This window comes from Carcharodon carcharias, chromosome 19 (genome assembly GCF_017639515.1).
Source record: "Carcharodon carcharias isolate sCarCar2 chromosome 19, sCarCar2.pri, whole genome shotgun sequence".
In the NCBI taxonomy this organism is placed as follows: domain Eukaryota; kingdom Metazoa; phylum Chordata; class Chondrichthyes; order Lamniformes; family Lamnidae; genus Carcharodon; species Carcharodon carcharias.
Window position 1 is genome coordinate 73,998,728 of NC_054485.1, and position 13,938 is coordinate 74,012,665.

The window sequence follows — 13,938 nt, forward strand, 5'->3', positions numbered from 1 at the left end:
TTCAAATTTAATGTCACAGCTATTTAAGGAAGTAATGAACAGTTTGGGGATAAACAGTTTAAATCAACAGTTTACCCTCCTGAGTCACAAGGTGCTTTGGTAAGATGGCATCAAACTTTAAAAACCATGATGAGGGCTTATAGTCAAGATTATCCACAGGATTGGGAAATTCTCATTATTTGCTATCAGGGATGCTCCTAATGCATGACTGGATTTAGACCTTTTGGATTAGTCTATGGTCATGTGGTAAGGGGACCACTGAAATTGATTCATGAGAAATTGGAGGATCAAAATTCGGAAACTACTCTCCTGGATTATGTGACAAACTTTGGGGAAGATTGAAAAGAGCATTGAGTTAGCTAGGGAACAGTTAAAGATATCACGGCAAGTGATGAAAATGAAGGCACATAGGAGAGCCACAGCTCGTAGTTTTGCTGCTGAGGTAAATGTGTTAGTATTGTTACCGGTACTGGGTGAATCATTAAAGGCAAGGCTAATTGGGCCTTACAGGATTGAAAAGAGACTGAGTGAAATAAATTATTTAATAAATATTCCAGATAGAAGAAAGAAGCAGATGGTGTGTCATGTTAATATGCTTAAAACGTACTTTGACAGGGAAGAGGACCAAAAGGAGGTATGACTGGTGGTTAATAAGGAGAAAGAGGTAGAAATGAAGGATTCTGAAATTCATTTTCCTCTAATCAAATTGGATAATGAGGGGGTACTTAAAAATTTAAATGTAATATTAAGTTATCTTCCAGACAAGTGTCAAAGTAATTTGGAGAAGATATTGCAGTCACAGAAAGCTATTTGAGGGAATAACTAGGGAGGACAAATTTAGCTATACATGATGTAAGTGTAAGGGATTCATTTTCAATAAGCAAAATCCTTATAGATTAAGTCTAGAAAAATTATCACAAGTACAGAAAAAAATTGAATTCATGCTTCAAAATGACATCATTGAGTCTAGTTCGCCTATTGTGATGGTACTGAAACCAGATGGAACACCAGATGGAACACAAAGAATGTGTGTGGATTATCAAAAGGTGAATGCAGTGACAAAAGCGGATTCATATCTTATACTTCGGTTGGAAGATTGCATTGAGAAGGTGGGACAATCAAAGTTTATCACAAAGATTGACTAGCTGAGAGCATATTCGTAAATACCATTATTGGAGAGAGCAAAGGAGATATCGGCTTTTGTGATGCCAGATGGACTACATCAGTTTAAAGTCATGCCATTTGTTATTAAAAATACACCAGCAACATTTAAAAGACTGACAAAGTAATTGCAGGAATGTGCAATGGTGCTGTTAATATTAACGACTTGATAGTTTTCAAATCAAACATAGGAGGAGCATTTATAACATCTAGAAGAACTATTCAATCGACTGCAAGAAGCTAATTTGGTGATGAACTTGGCTAAAACTGAGTTTGCAAAAGCTCAAGTTATGTATCTAGGCCATACCATTGGACATGGTAAGGTGGCTTACCACGAGAGCTGTGAAAGTCAAAGCCATCGTTCATTTCCCCATGCCTACAACAAAATGAGAAGTTTTGAGATTTCTGGGCATGAGTGGGTTTTACCAGAAATTTGTACCAAATTTTAGCAGTGTGTTGCTCCATTGACTGAAGTATTAAAAAAGAACAAGTAGTTTCAATGGACACAGGATTCTCAGAAGAAATTTGACAGTTTGAAAACTGTATTGGCTATGACACCAGTTTTGACAGTATCTAATTATGCCAAACAATTTAAGTTGAAGCAAGTGATGTTGGCACTGGTGCTGTATTGTTGCATGAAGATGAAACTGGAATTGAGAAACCGAAAAGGTATTTTTCACCAAAGTTGAATGTGTAACAGAGAAGATATTCAACGATTGAAAAGGAGACTCTGGATCTGGTTGCTGCATTTTGTCAGAAACTGTTGTTTATACAGACCACAATCCTTTAAAATTTCTGGATAAATTTCGAGACCAAAGTGCAAGGCTGTTCCGATGGAGTTTACAATTGCAACCATTTAACTTACAGATTAGACATGTGGCTGGACAATAAAATCTAATTGCAGGTGCATTGTCAAGAGTTTAAAGCTCAAAGACAAATTGGACATTTAAAACCTGGACTGAAATGACCTCTGTTGATACAAAGGACTTGTATACATATTGTTATGTTAGTGCATGCACCTGTTAGTGTAATAGTTTCTGTATAGATAAATATAGTAGGTAGTGTAAGATGGGTTAAGAAAATGTAGCTATCTTCCAAAATTATGATGGTTCATTTTCCCATAAGGATGGAGGTGTTATGAAAGTATAATAATTTTCATATTTTTCTGGTTTATTGTGAAGTAGGTTTATGGGTGTAAGTATAGATGGTTCTGTCTGTGTGATTTAACTACATTTGGAGTCAAGTAGACTGCAAGCTTGAAATCATCAAAAAAAGCTAGGTGTAGAAATGTTTGACATGCTAATGAGTAAACATGAATGCTGGCTTAGCATGTCGGGTGTGAAGGGCATTTGCATTTTTAGACAAGGGAAGGGATTGTTGGATTTCAAAGCTATGTTAGTCTGTTCACAATGAGCCAGATGAGCAAGGCTAAGGAGTGTGCCAATTCTTCCCAAAGGTTACTGACAATATTGGCAACACGAAAGGTTTTATATGATGAGGAAGATACAGTTTCAATGACATATGGAACAATATAATTTACATATTAAATAGAGAGAGAACATATATAAAGGAGAATGAAAGGCTATGTGAGGAGAGGACCATGTAAGTTCGAAAAGGAGTGTGTGAAACAGCCTTCAAGAAGCCTCCAGCCATTTGTGCCGAAGTATTCTATTTAAAGTGACTGAAGTTGAGGAAGCCATTTGGAATTCCACTGTCAAATGGTACTGTGTTAACTTGCTGGGTTTGTTTTAAACCTAAAATGTATTTGGGACTGTTGCCTTAAAGGGGGTGTATAACTGGGAGTCCGGTTACTTAGGAATTTTAGGAGTGTTTATAGTATTAAGTAATTGTAGTCTTATGTGTTCGAAATCTTTTATTTTGTTAATAAATATTTTAATTTAATTTAATTTTTTACAACCTCTGAAGTGGACTCATTACTTCTGATTTCAGTGTATACATCTTCTCGTAATAAATACAAATTGCAAAACCACTGTGATAGTGTGACCAAGTTTCCCTTGTGGATTTGGTCTGCCTGGCACACATCATCTGCCACGTCATAATAGCTTCACACAAGCCTCCTCTCACCCCTCTTCAACTCATCCTATCAGCATGTCCTTCTGTTCCTTTCTCCCTCACATGCTTATCTAGTTTCTAGGAATAGGCCAGCAGAGAACTCTGCTGAGGGGACAGGAATCATTCCCAAAGTCACTCCCCAGTCAGAACTGTGCTCTAGTGTGACAATCTGAACACAGAATCACTCTCCAAGCACAAGGGTCACTCCCCGAGCACAGGGGTCACTCACCAAGCACAGGGGTCACTCTCCAAACACTGATCCAAACTCCCCTTTGCCGATCTTCTCTGTTTGTACCCACCCTGTCCCCACTTCCTGTGTGGCTCACTCTCTCCTGTGCCCTTCTCTTCTGTGTCCATCCCACCTACATCCCTCTCTCGTATCCCTCTGTCCTGTGCCCCTCTCGCTTGTGCCCCACTCTCCTGATGCTGATCCCACCATTGCACGTCATTGTGCCTTGGATGCTGTGGCTCTTCCTCTTCTGGTCTGCTGTCAAACACATCTGAGGTTACACGTCCCACACTTATGTTGTCAATTTGAAAGCCTCCGAGGATGAAGAATGTTATTCCCACACTAGAAATCTCTGTCAAATGTTTGCCAGAAGGAACTGAGACAGCAGCTGCAATAAGTAAGGTTTTATTCAGATGGGACAATGACAATTTTAAATCCCACCTAATCTGCTGCTCAAAGTAGCCTCCGTTTCACCGTTCAGTTTCTCAAGCTTCAGGAAACTCATATTGCTCCACAAATATTAGGATTAGTTGTGAGAGACGTCAATCAGAGAGCTCACCCACTCTGCCCATTCTCTCATCTTCCACAGCTGGTTCACTTCCTTTAAGGACTGAAAACCAAGTGAGGAGACAGCGAGTGAAGGAACAGAATTTATAACAATTACACCACATTATATTCACACTAATGTTCACGCAGTCTCACTATCCTGTGGGGAATCAGGTGTGGAAATGACCCTTATGCTGCATGAGAAGATCCAGCTGAGATAGCTGTTTATTTGGTGCTTTGTGCTGAACTGTTTGACTGGAGCTGTGTGTTGGATATTGAGTGTGTTTATTGGAAGCATTTCCCTTCTGATTCACAGGCTGAGTTTTGTTGATGGGTCATTGCTGAATATGAGAATGTGAAGTGTAATTATCTAGGAGGTACAGAGACATATTTATTGAAACGTCTTTAATGCCATCTTTAAAGATTTTACCTGAAGGCCGAGGCCTTTCCCAAAAGCCTGGGCTTGGATTTGGTAGGCTGATAGCTGAATTTGGGATGTGCAGTCTGAGTGAGTGCAGTGTAACTAATTTCCCAGGATAAACCAGAACCTTTCAATCAGCTACACTGAAGCAATATTTTCCTTAGCTTCTAGCACTTCCTGTCCAGTGTGTTTTCTTCAAATAATTTTGGAAAACAAGGGGAGAAATTTCGAAATCTCCATTGAATTAACATTTTATATTAAACACATGCCCGAAGGGTAAAACTGCCCTTCACCAGCATGACTTGAGCTCATCGTGAATTGATAGCCCGTTTTACACTCTGCCCGACTGTCTTTTCCATTGTCCTCAAAGTGCCTGGGAAGATGGGGGCTGAGCGGAGGAAAGAAAGTAGCCACGTTGTCTGCTTCTGGTCACTATCCAGTATCCCTGCTGGAAACAGAGGGTGTGTGACAGTCAAGTTAGAAAAAAGAAAGGATTTGCCTCTGATCCCCCACACAGGGGAATAGCAGACTGGCACTCACTGTGGAACAGTCTCTAACTGGGAGGAGGTGGTGCTATAGTCACTGGGTTAGTAATCCCGAAGCCCAGGCTAATGCTCTGGGGACCTGGGTTCAAATCCAACCACAGTAGCTTGAGGAATTTAAATTCAACTAATGAATCCTGAATTAAAAGCTAGTGTCAGCAATGGTGACCATGAAACCATTGTCGATTGTCATAAAAACCCATCTGGTTCACTATGTCCTTTAGGGGAGGAAATCTGCCACCCTTACCTGGTCTGGCTTACATGAGACTCCAGACTCACAGCTATGTGGTTGTCTCTTAACTGTCCTCTGAAATGGCCGAGCAAGTCACTCAGTTGTGTGAAACCATTACAAAGTCACAGTGCATTGAAACTGGACGGACCACCTGGCATCGGCTTAGGCACCGGAAATGAGAACAGTACACCTAGCCCTGTTGACCCTGCAAAATCCCCCTTAGTAACATCTGGGGGCATGTGCCAAAATTGGGAGAGCTGTTTCACAGACTAGTCAAGCAACAAAGCCTGAAATCATCATACTCACTGAAATATACCCTACAGACAATGTCCCAGACACCACCATCACCCTCCCTTGGTACATCCTGTCCCACTGGCAGGACAGACTGACCAAAGGTCGTGGGCACAGTGGTTATACAGTCAGGAGGGAGTTACCCTGAGAGTCCTCAACATTGACTCCAAAAACCATGAAGTCTCATGGCATCAAGTCAAAAATGGGCAAGAAAGCCTGCTGATTATAACTTACCACAGCCACCCCTGCCTATGCTCATCTGATAAATTAGTGCTTCATGTTGAACACCAATTGACCAACTAATTGGAGGAAGCATTGATGGTGACAAGGGCACAAAATGTCCTCTAGGTGGGAGACTTCAATGTCCATCACTAAGAGGAGGCTCAATAGCACCACTACTGACCGACTGGCTGAGTCCGAAGCACATAGCTGCTGGACTAGGTCTGGGACAGATGGTGGTGGAACCAACACAATGGAGAAACCTACTTGACTTCATCCTCGCCAATCTACCAGTCACAGATGCGTTGTCCACATCAGTACTGGTAGTAACCACGGACTGTGCTTATGGAGATAAAGTCCCGCCTTCACGATGAGGATACCCTCCATCGTATTGTGTGGCAATACCACTGTGGTATTAGGGATCGATTTCGAACAGCTCTAGCAACTGAAGGCTGGGCATCCAAGAGGTGCTGTGGGCCATCAGCAGCAGCAGAATTGTATTCAACCACAATCTGTAACCCATGGCTCGGCGTGTACCCCACTCTACCATTACAATCGAACCGTGGGATCAACCCTGGTTCAATGAAGAGTGCAGGAGAGCATGTCAAGAACAGCACCAGGCATATTTAAAAATGAGGTGTCAACCTGGTGAAGCTACAACACAGGACTATCTGCATGCCAAACAACAGTAGCAGCATGCAATAGACAGAGCTAAGCGATCCCACAAGCAATGGATCAGATCAGTTCTAAGCATTGCAGTCCAGCAAACTCCAGTCATGAATGGTGGTGAATAATTAAACAACTAACTGGAGGAGGAGGCTCCACAAGTATCCACTTCCTCAGTGATGGAGGAGCCCAGCACATCAGTGGAAAGGACAAGGCTGAAGCATTTGCAACAATCTTCGGCCAGAATTGCCAAGTGGATGATCCATTTCGACCTGCCCCTAAGGTCCCAACAACACAGATGCCAATCTTTAGCCAATTAAATTCACTCCACGTGAAATCAAAAATACAGCTGAAGGCTCTGAATACTGCAAAAACTATGGGCCCTGACAACAATCCAGTAATATCATTGAAGGCTTGTGCTCCAGAATTAGTCACGCCCCTGCCAAGCTGTAGCAGTACATCTACAGTACTGGCATCTACTCGGCAATCTGGGAAATTGCCCAGGTATGTCCTGTCCACAAAAAGCAGGATAAATCCAACCCGTCGAATTGCTGCCCCATCTCAACCATGGTGATGGAAGGGGTCATTGTCTGCTCACTGACGCTCAGTTTGGGTTCAGTCGGGGCCAGGCAGCTCCTGACCTCATCACAGCCTTGGTCCAAACAAGGACAAAAGAGCTGAACTCAAGAGGCATCAAGGAGCCCTAGCAAAACTGGAGTTAATGGGAATCAGCGGGAAAGCTCTCCACTGATTGGAGTCATACTTAGCATAAAGGAAGATGGTTGTGATTGCTGGAGGTCAATCCTCCCAATTCTAGGTCATCACTGCAGGAGTTCCTCAGGATGGTGTCCTTGGCCCAACCATCTTCAGCTACTTCATCAATGACCTTCCCTGCATCTAATGTCAGAAGTTGGGACGTTCGCTGATGATTGCAAAATGTTCAGCACCATTCACGAATCCTCAGATACTGAAGCAGTCCATGTCCACATGCAGCAAGACCTGGACAATATCCAGGCTTGGGCCATTAGTGGAACATAATATTCACACCAGACAAGTGCCAGACAATGACCATCTCCAACAAGAGAGAATCTAACTATCTCCCCTTAACATTCAATGGCATTACCATGGCTGAATCTCCAACTATCAACATCCTGGGGTTTATCATTGACCAGGATGTGAACTCGGACAGTCACATAAATACTGTAGCTCCGACAGCAGGTAAGAGGCTAGGAATTCTGCAGTAAGCAACTCACCTCCTGACTCCCCAAAGCCTGTCCAACATCTACAAGGCAAAGTCAGGAGTATGATGGAATATTCTCCACTTGCCTGGAAGAGTGTAGTTCCATCAACACTCAAGAAACTTAACACCGTCCTGGACAAAGCAGCCCGCTTGATTGGTACCCCATCCACAACCTAATTCATTCACTCCTGATGGACAGTGGCAGCAGTGTGTATTACCTACAAGATACGCTGTAGGAACTCACCAAGGCTGCTTTGACAGTACCCTCCAAATCCACGGCCTCTGCCACATGGAAAGACAAGGGCACAATATGCATGGAACACCACCACCTGCAAGTTCCCCTCCAATCCACGCACCATCCTGACTTGGAACTGTATCTGTGTCGCTGTATCAAAATACTAGAACTCCCTCCCTAACAGCACCGTGGGTGCATCTAGACCACTTCGACTGCAGCAGTTCAAGAAAGCAGCGAGCCATCAGCTTCTCAAGGGCAATTAGGGAAGGGCAATAAATGTTGGCCTAGCCAGTGATACCCACATCCTGTGAAAGTATAAATAAAAGACTGAGGAGTCAGCCCCTTCAATGAGGGAGCAGAGGGAGTTGGAGGAAATCATGTTTCCTTTTCCTGTTTTACAGAAGGATTGCACCATACTACACCAGAGAATACAGAGAGGATAGACACCGCAGATAGATCCTGACTATCACCCAAGGAACAACTACACAACTGTGAGAAGACATCCAGTCCCTTCACAGCATTGCTCAACACACAGAAGGTTGGGCAGTGAAACCATCATCTGCAAATCAGTTGAGTTCGGGGAGCTTTGACATATCATCAGATCTGAAACTGGTCGGTAGTGTGGAGCCTTCCATCAGAACCAACCTTTCCAAAGGTTTGGCTGTGGGCGATCGGTCAGGGTGCGGCTGAGAAGAAGTATGAGTGAGCTCCAAGTGTGGTGAGAGATTCAATCATTCATCGAGCCTCATGAACTACTGACTCATTCCTACAGGTGAGAGGCTGTTCAAGTGTGAGGTGTGTGAGGAGGGCTCCACAGGCTTAAAAGATCTCCTAACACACAAGATGCATCTGTTGTCCCACCAGTAACAGAAGAACAGCTATATGAAAGAGAAACTATTCAAGTGCGAGGTGTGTAATCGAGCTTTCACACATCTATCAACAGTCGAGAATCACTGACACAGTAATAGTGGGGAAAAGCCATTCGAATGTGAGGTGTGCAACAAGGGCTTTGGACAATTATCAGACTTGGCAGGTCACCGGCTCATTCACACTGGGGAGAAGACATTCGCATGTGAGGTGTACAACAAATCATTCTCGCAGTCATCGAATCTCCACGTACACCAACTCATTCACACAGAGGGGAAACCATTCCCCTGTGAGGTGTGCGACAGATCATTCTCATCATTCTTGGATCTCTGCAAACACCAACCTATTCACACTGGGCAGAAACTTTTCACATGTGAGGTCCGTAAGAAATCATTCTCGTCATCATCAAATCTTCGCAAGCACCAAAACATTCACACAGGGGAGAAACCATTCACATGTATGGTGTGTGAGAAATCATTCTCAGCATCAGGGAGCGTCCGTAAACACCAACGCACTCACACAGGAGTGAAACCATTCAGGTTTGCAAGGTGTGTGAGAAATCATTCCCTCAGTCATCATATCTTCTGGAGCATCAAAGGATTCACACAGGGGAGAAACCATTCATGTGCGAGGTATGCAACAATTCATTCTCAAGGTCATCGGATCTTCACACACACCAATGCATTTGGTGAAACCGTTTAGGTGTGAGGTGTGTGACAAACCATTCTTGCGGTCATTGCACCTCCATGTACACCTATGCATTCACACAGGAAAGAGCCCATTCAGGTGCGACATGTGTAAGAAATCATTCTCTGACTCATCAAACCTCTTTGTAAACCAATGCATTCACACTGGAGAGACCATTCACATATGAAGTGTGTGACAAACCATCCTCATTACCTCAGATTTCTGCAAACACCAACATATTCATACGGGAGAAATCGTTCACATGTGAGGTGAGAAAGAAATCATTCTCAGAGTCAGGATACCTCTGCAGACACGAAGTCATTCACACCGGGGAGAAACTATTCAATTGCGATGTGAGCAACAAATCATTTTTGAGGTAATCGAACCTCCTGCTCCATCAGAGAATCCACACAGGCGAGTAGCCCTTGAAGTGTGCGGTTCGTGAGAAAGCTTTTATGGTGTTGTCAACCTTCCTGGGACACCAGAGGATTCACACAGGGAGAAACTCTTCAGGTGCAATATTTGTGCAACAACTTTCAACCATCCGCTGGTCTCCTGAAGCAAAGCAGAGTCACACTGTAGAGAAACCATTCAGGTGTGAAATGGGTGACCAGGTTCTCACACAATCAACGTATCTCTTGGTCCATGAACACACTCACAGGGGGGAGAAATCCTTTTGGTGTGAGTTCTTCAATAAAGCCTTGACACAGTTCTTGGACCTCCTGGAACATCAGCAAACCCACACAAGATCTCTTTAACCAAGTTTTGCCCAATTTGTCACCAGAGTGTGAACCTCTACACAAGCTCACTGCAAAGGATGTTCAGTGGTATTGAGATATAGAACAAGAAGCAGCTTTCACTCACATCAAACAATTTGTGACGTCAGTGCCAGCACTGAGGTACGATGTTGTCAATGATGAAGTCACCCTGCAGTGAGATGCCAGTGAAACTGGACTTGGGGCAATCCTCATGCAGCAAGGTCAACCAGTGGTGTTTGCATCCAGAACGTTAACACAAACTGAATGATGCTATACACAGATTGAGAAAGAGAGCCTGGCTTGTGAGCATTTCAACCAGTACCTGTTTGGGAGAGAGATAGTGATGGTGCAGTCTGACCACAAGACATTTCAAAGTATCTTTCTCAAACCGCTTCTCTCTGTTCCAAAACAATTGCAAAGGTTGTTACTTTGCAGAGATATCACTTGGAAGCGAAGTATAAGCAAGGGAAGCAGATGAACATTGCCAATATGCTGTCAAGAGCTGCACTCTGAGGAATGTTGATGATGCTAGTACAGAGTGTGAAATCTTCCAGATTCAACAAGAAGAAACGACATGCTTAGGAAATCATCAAACAGCAGAGACAGTGAATCTGACAGACAAGTGTCTTACTCAGATCAAGCAAACTACATAATGAGAAACAACTCTTCAAAATGTTACAGGAAGTTTGATGAAAGGATGGCCTGAAACCATCAAGGACACACCTGTTGCTGTAGGAGAGTATTGGGCAGACAGAGGTGAAGTAATCGCTCAAGATGGCATCTTGTACAAAGGGACGAGGGCCATTATCCCTAATGAGATGAGAAAAGAGATGCTGAAGCACATCCACACAAACCATCAAGGAATCGAGTCTAGTCTGAGGGAGGGAAGAGAAGTGCTCTACTGGCCAAACATGAGCAATGAGATTAAGGATCACTTCAGTCAGTTTGTAATGAACATCAAGCTAAACAAGATAAAGAGCTGCTCATGATTCATGACATCCCAGACAGACCATGGATGAAGCTTGGAGAAGATCTCTTTGCTCTCACAGGCACTGATTATCTCGTCACAGTCGACTACTATTCAGACTACTGAGAGTTAGACCAGCTGACGTCAACGACTACCAGTGAGATTGTAGAACGCCTGAAAGCACACGTCAGTTGTCATGGCATTCCTGACACTGTGATGAGTGACAACAGCCCTCAATTCACGAGTTGAATGATTGGGAAATTCAGCGCTACATGTCATCTCCACACTATCCCCAGTCAAATGGAAAGGCTGAGACAGTGGTGAAAACTGCCAAAGGGATCATCAAAAAATTTTCTAGACCCAGCACAGATGTGTACGAGGCAATCTTAGAGTGGAGAAACACACCTACCAAAGGCATGGAAAGTTGTCCAGTCCAGTGACTAATGTCACGCTGCACCCAGAGGAAACAAAACAAAGGACATCTACTGAGTATTTCTAGCATTTTTGTTTTAATTCTAGCTTTTAAAACAGAAATAGACTATTCGGCACAACTGCTTTCTACCAGTGCTTATTTATGCTCTAGTGAGCTTTCTCCTTACCTATTTTATTTCAACTGTGTCTCTTGCCAATGCAAGATGGCTGCCGATACCCGTCTGCACATGCACACTGGCTGTGAGTGCACAGAAATCCAATGATGTCATTCCGATGCGCCATGCCTGCCAGTACCCTCTGCGCATGTGTCAATGATGTCACCACACACATACGCCATTTTCCCGTTTGTGCTGTAAATAGTATGGAATACATATTTAGTCCCATTAATTTCCAGCAGTGTTTTTCTGCTTGTCTGAAATTTTCTAAATCAATAAACATATTCATTTATTTTGTTAGTAATGGTTTGATGGTGTTGCATTTCCTGCTTTTAAAATGAAACAGGAGAAAGTGACGGGCAGCCCGTGTATGTGATCTTTGGGGTTTTTTATTCATTCATAGGATGTGGGTGTCGTTGGCTAGGCCAGCATTTATTGCCCTTGAGCAGGTGAAGGTGAGTTGTCCGTGTGCTGTAGGTACACACGCAGTGCTGTTAGGGAAGCAGTTCCAGGATTTTGACCCAGGGACAGTGAAGGAACAGCGATATATTTCCAAGTCAGGATGGTGAGTGACTTGGAGGGTATCCTCCAGGCGATGGTGTTCCCATGCGTCTGCTGCCCTGGTCCTTCTTGATGGTAGTGGCCGTGGGTTTGGAAAGTGCTGTCGAAGGAGCCTTATTGAATTCCTGCAGTGCATCACGTAGATGGTACATACTGCTGCTACTGTGTGTCGGTGGAGGAGAAAGTGAATGTTTGTAGATGGGGTGCCAATCAAGCGGGCTGCTTTGTCGTGGATGGTGTCAAGCTTTTTGAATGTTGTCAGAGTTGTTCTCATCCAGGAAAGTGGGGAGTATTCCATCACACTTCTGACTTGTGCCTTGTAGATGGTGGACAGGCTTTGGAGAGTCAGGAGGTGAGATACTAGCTACAGGATTCCTAGCTTCCGACCTGCTCTTGTAGCCACAGTATTTATATGGCTAGTCCAGTTCAGTTTCTGGTCAATGGTAAGCCCCAGGATGTTGATACTGCTTTATTGTAAAGTCGTTAATGGTAAGATCTATGAACCACCAGTAAAGGGGGCGCGTTTAATTTCATAGGAAGCATCCTCTGCTTCGAGAAACTGCCTATTGTTGCTAGCAGTCGGAGAAAAATACCAAACAGAAAATCTGAAATATAGCCTCTGGGGCTGATTTGGTTGTAAACCATAAGACCATGAGACGAAGGAGCAGAAGTAGGCCATTCAGCCCATCGAGTTTGCTCTGCCATTCAATGAGATCATGGCTGATCTGATAATTCTCAACTCCACTTCCCTGCCTTGTCCCCGTAGCCCTTGATTCCTTTACTGATTAAAAATCTGTCCATCTCAGCCTTGAATATACTTAATGACCCAGCCTCTAGAGCCCTCTGCGATAAAGAATTCCACAGATTGACGACCCTCTAAGAGAAGAAATTCCTTCTCATCTCTATTTTAAATGGGCATCCCCTTACTCTGAGATTATGCCCTCTGGTCCTAGACTCTCCCAGAAGGGGAAACAGCCTCTCAGCATCCACTTTGTCAAGCTCCCTAAGAATCTCATATGTTTCAATAAGGTCACCTCTCACTCTTCTAAATTCCAATAAGTACAGGCCCAACCTTCTCAACCCCTCCTCATAAGAAAATCCCCCCATACCTGGGATCAACCTAGTGAACTTTCTCTGGACTACCTCCAATGCCAGTATATCTTACCTTAGATAAGGGGACTAAAATTGTTCACAATTTTTTTGGTGTGATCTAACTAGTGTCTTGTATAGTTTCAGCAAGACTTCCCTATTTTTATACTCCTTTCCCTTTGAAATAAAAGCCAGCATTCTATTTGCCTTACCTATTACCTGCTGAACTTGTATGCTAGCTTTTTGGGATTCATGCACAAGGACTCCCAAATCCCTCTGTGCTGCAGCCTTCTGCAGTCTTTCCCCATTTAAATAATATTCAGCTCCTCTATTCTCCCTGCCAAAGTGCACAACTTCACATTTTCCCACATTATATTCCATCTGCCAATTTTTGCCCACTCACTTAACCTGTCAATATCCCCCAGTAGACTCCTTGTGTCATCCTCACCACTTGCCTTCCCACCTATTTTTGTGTCGATAGTACATTCACTTCCCTCATCTAAGTCATTAATATATATTGTAAATAATTGAGGCCCCAGCAGTGATCCCTGTGGCACTTCACTAGTT

The 13,938-nt window shown here is 43.5% G+C and overlaps 1 long non-coding RNA gene across 1 annotated transcript in view; it reads right to left on the bottom strand.

Moving 5' to 3' along the window:
* Window positions 1–13,938, bottom strand: part of LOC121291531 — a 42,438-nt gene that overhangs the window by 23,417 nt on the left and 5,083 nt on the right. Inside the window, exon 2 of the long non-coding RNA XR_005946021.1 lies at window positions 11,734–11,916. This is a non-coding gene — a long non-coding RNA (uncharacterized LOC121291531). The remainder of the gene's footprint in view (window positions 1–11,733; window positions 11,917–13,938) is intronic.